The following is a 6000-nucleotide window of genomic DNA, read 5'->3' on the forward strand; positions in this document are numbered from 1 at the left end:
GTTGCCTGAGAGTTCATGCAGATCTGACTTCTGTTCCCAATGTCACAGACGTCCTGTATCACCTTAGCACTACTCATATGAATACAGGTGTGTAGCATTAGGCACAAAATCCTATAGCTTCTGATCTTTCAAGCTATTCTTCATGGATAGACCTTTATCTTTTGCAAAGACTCACTGAAGTCACTGGCTCTCCACACAAGTGCAGAGATCTGCCCATACGGAACAGTTTGCAGTACTGAGGTTCTACTAATTAGGTACATACACACACATTTTAAAAATCCCCATTGTGACCTTTGACAAGTCTAAGGCCATGTCTATACTAGCTGTACCAGTGCAGCTGCACCACTGTAAGATCACACCTGTAGCCGCTCTATGCAGGCGGGAGAGAGCTCTCCTGTTGACATCATAAAACCACCTTCAGCAGCGGCGGTAGCTATTGTTGGAAAACCATAGTGCTAATGAAGCCTTTTTGTATTAGGCCTGAGTGAACCAAAGTTATGCTATGCTTGCCCAAACCGTGTCGGAAAGCTTACAGAACTTATTAGACTGAAGGCCGTGTATTTACCTATGTCAGCTATTTTGCTTATCAGCTTGTTTGGCTCCCCAAGTGTATGCAGCTGCGTTCACATGTATGCGTCCAAAGTATCTAGTACAAAGGGTCAACGGATGTATCTTGTGTCCCCTTCAGAATGACAAATGTATCCTCAACAGATGTATCTTGTAGCCCCCACAAAATGATATATGTATCCTGCGTATCCAATTATCCCCTAATAGATGCATGTACAGGTTCTACAGGTCAACCAAATGACGTAGACAAACGTAGGCTAAGTTGTTTGTTACTGATTATAAAAAGGCCCGTTCGGGCTTGTGGGATGTGTCTCTCTTCTGGCACTAGCCGATCAGAGCACCCGCTCAGCTGACCGATCAATAAAGGGTGTGGTACTCGTCTTCCTGTCTCCGTGCCTCCTTGATGTAATTAGGTAAGCTCCAGGGGGAAACGAGCCCTTTTGGCTAACAAATAACACTATGTTGCAGGAGAAGCTCTCTTGCTGATTTAGCTCTGTTCACACTGGCGCGTCTGTCAGTGTAACTTATGTTGCTCAGGGGTGGTTTATTTCACACCCCCTGAGCAACATAGGTTATAGTGACAAAGGTGATAATGTAGACATGGCCTAAGTGTCTCAGTTTACCCATCTGTAAAACAGAGCTAACAATACCTACTCTGAGAGATGTTGTACGGCATGATCTAATAATAAAGTGCTTTGAGATCCTCAGAGGGAAGCATTATAGGTATTCAAATAGTACAACCTATTAGTTTTCTGTAAAGGTTTCCATTTTCCTTTACAGCATGGTCCAGGAAATGCCTTTTGTTTTTTTTGCAGAATTGGTTACAAGACCAACAGCATCCTAAGTCATGAGGTGTGAGGCAAGTCTCAGTGGTCTGGAGTTGGGGCAAGGGGGAGGGGAGGATACTCCTCAAGGGAGATACATTTTAGGGCAGTATTTAAAACCTTTGTTGTTGCACGGAGTAGGAGGGAGATTTTCCTCTCACGTAGATACACTGTAGTTAATGATACAATTCTGATATAGGGTGTGGTGTGTAGTTCGCAGGGGTACCTATCAGGAGTGGTACTCTCCTCAAGTCTCACTCATTGGTAGGGGAAGGGCTTTTAATGTGGGTTTCATTGCAAAGCCTGGCACACAGGGTGATGGGATTTGTGGTGGGGCTCAGACCTCTCAGCAGGGATGGGGTGGGAATCTCTCATTTTATCAGGCTAAGTGCTTCCCTTGGGCATGAAGGATTGGGAGTGGTGGTGTATGGGTGTGGGGGGAAGTGAGTTTTGGGTGAATGGAGGTGGCTGTGGAGTGGTGCTATCTCCATGGAGAAAAGGAATGATCTTCCTTCCTGCTCCTACCCACTGTGTGGGACCAAGGGGCCCTCCCAAGTAGCTGAAGGGGAGGTCCCCCAACCATAGAATCATAGAATCTCAGGGTTGGAAGGGACCTCAGGAGGTCATCTAGTCCAACCCCCTGCTCAAAGCAGGACCAAACCCAACTAAATCATTCCAGCCAGGGCTTTGTCAAACCTGACCTTAAAAACCTCTAAGGAAGGAGATTCCACCACCTCCCTAGGTAACCCATTCCCGTGCTTCACCACCCTACTAGTGAAAAAGTTTTTCCTAATGTCCAACCTAAACCTCCCCCTCTGCAACTTGAGACCATTACTCCTTGTTCTGTCATCTTCTACCACTGAGAACAGTCTAGATCCATCCTCTTTGGAACCCCCTTTCAGGTAGTTGAAAGCAGCTATCAAATCCCCCCTCATTCGTCTCTTCTGCAGGCTAAACAATCCCAGTTCCCTCAGCCTCTCCTCATAAGTCATGTGCTCCAGCCCCCTAATCATTTTTGTTGCCCTCCGCTGGACTCTCTCCAATTTATCCACATCCTTCTTGTAGTGTGGGGCCCAAAACTGGACACAGTACTCCAGATGAGGCCTCACCAGTGCTGAATAGAGGGGAATGATCACATCCCTTGATCTGCTGGAAATGCCCCTACTTATACAACCCAAAATGCCATTAGCCTTCTTGGCAACAAGGGCACACTGTCGACTAATATCCAGCTTTTCGTCCACCGTAACCCCTAGGTCCTTTTCTGCAGAACTGCTGCCCAGCCATTCGGTCCCTAGTCTGTAGCAGTGCAACCCATGGGATGTCTTTGATGCTGAGGAGGTGACATCCCAGTCTCTCTCAATAGGGGATGGTGTTGGTGAGTTTCTCCACTGGGGTGCCTGTGGGAGGGTGGGGGAGTACAGGTATCTCCTACTTTCAGTGGTGGGTGGGGTGATGCTTTCCTGTGGGGGTGACCCCCAGTCTCTCTCAGTGGGGGGGAGGTCAGGCCATGCCCTGGGGGTGTCAGGGGTCTCTCTCAGTATGTGTGTGGGGTCAGACTGTGCCCTGGGCGGTCTCGGGGGTTCAATCAAGGTGGTCAGACTGTGCCCGGAGGGGGGGTCTGGTGGGTCAGGCTCTCAGTGGTGGGGGCAGACTGTGGCCTGGGGACATTTGGGGAGGTCAGGCTCTCAATGGAGGGGTCAGGCTGTGCCCTGGGGGTGTCTGGGCAGGGCAGTCACGCTCTGAGGGAGGGAGGTCAGGTTGTGCCCTGCGGGTGTCAGGCAGGTCAGGCTGTGCCCTGGGGGGATCTGGGCGGGGCGGTCAGGCTCTCGGGGGTGGGGGGTCAAGCTGTGCCCTGTGGATGTCGGGGGTGTCAGGCTGTGCCCTGGGGGTGTCTGGGCAGGGCAGTCAGGCTCTCAGAGCGGGGCTCAGGCTGTGCCTGGGGGTATCTCAGCAGGACAGTCAGGCTCTTAGGGGGGGTCAGGCTGTGCCCTGCGGGCAGGGCTGGTGCAACCATTTAGGTGACCTAGGCGGTCGCCTAGGGTGCTAGGATTTGGGGGGCGCCATTTTCTTCAGCAGCGACTGCAGCGGACGGATCTTCGGCCACCCCAGTCGCCGCCGGCATTTAGGCGGAGGGAGCTGGGGCAGCGTAGCGCGGGGAGGGCCGCCTGCAGCAAGTAAAGGTGGGGGGGCGGCACGCAGGGGAACTCCCCACCCCAGCTCACCCCTGCCCCGCCTCCTCCCCGAGTATGCCGTGGCTGCTTCACTTCTCCCACCTCCCAGGCTTGCGATTGGCGCCGCAAGCCTGGGAGGCGGGAGAAGTGAAGCAGCGACAGCGTGCTCGGGGTGGAGACGGAGCAGGGGTGAGCTGGGGCGGGGGGGGCGTGGTTGTGCTTCAGGGCGGAGGGTGGGGAGCTGCCGCAAGGGGGCGCCTCAGGGCGGAGGGGGGGAGCTGCTGTGGGTGGGGTGCCTCAGGGCGGGGGCGTAGGGGTCGGGGTGAGGGCGCAAGGTGGAAGTTTTGCCTAGGGCGCGAAACATCCTTGCACCGGCCCTGCCTGCAGGTGTCTGGGTGGGGCGGTCAGGCTGTGCCCTGGGGGTATCTGGGCAGGGCAGTCAGGCTCTCGGGGGGGTCAGGCTGTGCCCTGGGGGTGCCCGGGGGGGCAGTCAGGCTCTCGGGGGGGTCAGGCTGTGCCCTGGGGGTGTCCGGGCCGGGCAGTCAGGCTCTCGGGGGGCGGGGGTCAAGCTGTGCCCTGGAGGTATCTGGGCGGGGCGGTCAGGATCTCAGTGGGGATCAGGCTCTGCCCTGGGTGTGTCTGGGCAGGGTAGACAGGCTCTCGGGGGGGCCAGTCTGCCCTGGGGGTGCCGGGGGAGCAATCAGGCTCTCAGGGGGTCAGGCTGTGCCCTAGGGGTGCCAGGGGGGCAGTCAGGCTCTCGGGGGGTCAGACTGTGCCCTGGGGGTGCCCGGGGGGCAGTCAGGCTCTCGGGGGGGTCAGGCTGTGCCCTGGGGGTGTCAGAGGGGTCAGGCTGTGCCCTGGGGGTGCCCGGGGGGGCAGTCAGGCTCTCGGGGGGGTCAGGCTGTGCCCTGGGGGTGTCAGAGGGGTCAGGCTGTGTCCTGTGGGTGCCCGGGGGGGCAGTCAGGCTATTGGGGGGTCAGGCTGTGTCCTGTGTGTGCCCGGGGGGGCAGTCAGGCTGCTGGGGGGCCAGTCTGCCCTGGGGGTGCCAGGGGGGCAGTCAGGCTCTCGGGGGGGGGTCAGGCTGTGCCCGAGGGGTGTCGGGGGGGCAGTCAGGCTCTCAGGGGGGTCAGGCTGTGCCCTAGGGGTGCCGGGGGGGCAGTCAGGCTCTCATGGGGGGTCAGGCTGTGCCCTAGGGGTGCCGGGGGGGCAGTCAGGCTCTTGTGGGGGGTCAGGCTGTGCCCTAGGGGTGCCGGGGGGGCAGTCAGGCTCTCGGGGGGGTCAGGCTGTGCCCTAGGGGTGCCGGGGGGGCAGTCAGGCTCTCGGGGGGGGGGTCAGGCTGTGCCCTAGGGGTGCCGGGGGGGCAGTCAGGCTCTCGGGGGGGGTCAGGCTGTTCCCTGGGGGTGCCGGGGGGCAGTCAGGCTCTCGGGGGGGTCAGTCTGTGCCCTAGGGGTGTCAGGGAGGGCAGTCAGGCTCTCGGGGGGGTCAGGCTGTGCCCTAAGAGTGCCGGGGGGGCAGTCAGGCTCTCGGGGGGGTCAGGCTGTGCCCTAGGGGTGCCGGGGGGGCAGTCAGGCTCTCGGGGGGTCAGGCTGTGCCCTAGGGGTGCCGGGGGGGGCAGACAGGCTCTCCGGGGGGGGTCAGGCTGTGCCCTAGGGGTGCCGGGGGGGCAGTCAGGCTCTCGGGGGGGTCAGGCTGTGCCCTAGCGGTGCCAGGGGGGCAGTCAGGCTCTCGGGGGGGTCAGGCTGTACGCTAGGGGTGCCGGGGGGGCAGTCAGGCTCTCGTGGGGGGTCAGGCTGTGCCCTAGGGGTGCCAGGGGGGCAGTCAGGCTCTCGGGGGGGGGTCAGGCTGTGCCCTGGGGATGCCGGGGGGGGCAGTCAGGCTCTCGGGGGGGTCAGGCTGAGACCTAGGGGTGCCGGGGGGGCAGTCAGGCTCTCGGGGGGGTCAGGCTGTGCCCTAGGGGTGCCGGGGGGGTCAGGCTGGGCCCTAGGGGTGCCGGGGGGGCAGTCAGGCTCTCAGGGGGGTCAGGCTGTGCCCTAGGGGTGCCGGGGGGGGCAGTCAGGCTCTCGGGGGGGTCAGGCTGTGCCCTAGGGGTGCCGGGGGGGCAGTCAGGCTCTCGGGGGGGTCAGGCTGTGCCCTAGGGGTGCCGGGGGGGGGCAGTCAGGCTCTCGGGGGGGGTCAGGCTGTGCCCTAGGGGTGCCGGGGGGGCAGTCAGGCTCTCGGGGGGGTCAGGCTGTGCCCTGGGGATGCCGGGGGGGGCAGTCAGGCTCTCGGGGGGGATCAGGCTGTGCCCTGGGGATGCCGGGGGGGGGCAGTCAGGCTCTCCCTAACTCTCCGGCTCTGGCGCGCTCAGCGCCGGGCACGGCTGCAGTCGTGCTGGTGGCGGAGGCGCGCGCGCTGTCCTGTCTCGCGGCGCGGTCCCGCTCGGTCACGTGCCGGGAGGA

This window comes from Mauremys mutica, chromosome 13, assembly GCF_020497125.1.
Source record: "Mauremys mutica isolate MM-2020 ecotype Southern chromosome 13, ASM2049712v1, whole genome shotgun sequence".
In the NCBI taxonomy this organism is placed as follows: Eukaryota; Metazoa; Chordata; order Testudines; family Geoemydidae; genus Mauremys; species Mauremys mutica.